The sequence below is a fragment of the Colobus angolensis genome, unplaced genomic scaffold, assembly GCF_000951035.1.
Source record: "Colobus angolensis palliatus isolate OR3802 unplaced genomic scaffold, Cang.pa_1.0 Scaffold149, whole genome shotgun sequence".
In the NCBI taxonomy this organism is placed as follows: Eukaryota; Metazoa; Chordata; class Mammalia; order Primates; family Cercopithecidae; genus Colobus; species Colobus angolensis.
The window spans coordinates 705,647-706,151 of record NW_012114588.1 but is presented as its reverse complement, the minus strand read 5'-3'; the positions used below and the strand labels follow the sequence as shown (position 1 = coordinate 706,151).

At 56.6% G+C, this 505-nt stretch overlaps 1 protein-coding gene across 1 annotated transcript in view; it reads right to left on the bottom strand.

The window, feature by feature from the left end:
• PIK3CD (phosphatidylinositol-4,5-bisphosphate 3-kinase, catalytic subunit delta) overlaps positions 1 to 505 on the bottom strand; it is a 139,881-nt gene that overhangs the window by 66,208 nt on the left and 73,168 nt on the right. The gene's annotated exons all lie outside the window — the stretch shown is intronic.

Genomic DNA, 505 nt, shown 5'->3' with positions numbered 1-505 from the left:
TGAATTGAGGGGATAGGGGCCCTGCAGTGGTGCAGAGATAGGCTGGATCTAGCATGTTCCTCCGCACCCTCTCGGGTGCATAATGCCAGGAAGAACTGTTCCGTGTGCCAGTGAGAGAGACAGACACTGCACAGGGTTGTGGGGTAGATTCCCTGGTAGGAGGCCCTGAGCATAGCTGGCAAGTGAGACTGAGGCTGGTAGCCCTGGGGGCTACAACTGGGTCTTGAATAGACGCTGACTTGGAGTGGGCTTTGCTTCCCCAGTGGAAAGTGCAAATGCTCAGGGTGCCAGAGCCAAACCAGAACAGAAGACACCGCGTGGGTCTGGATGGCTGTCATTTCTTCAGACCACAGAACATGCTGTACAGCTCATAAGGTCCAGCTACGGGCTGGACAGAGAGACAGCCTCCGCAGAGCAATAGTGTGATAAAGAAACGGAACCACGGCTGGGTGCGGCGGCTCACGCCTGTAATCCCAGCACTTTGGGAGGCCGAGGAGGGTGGATC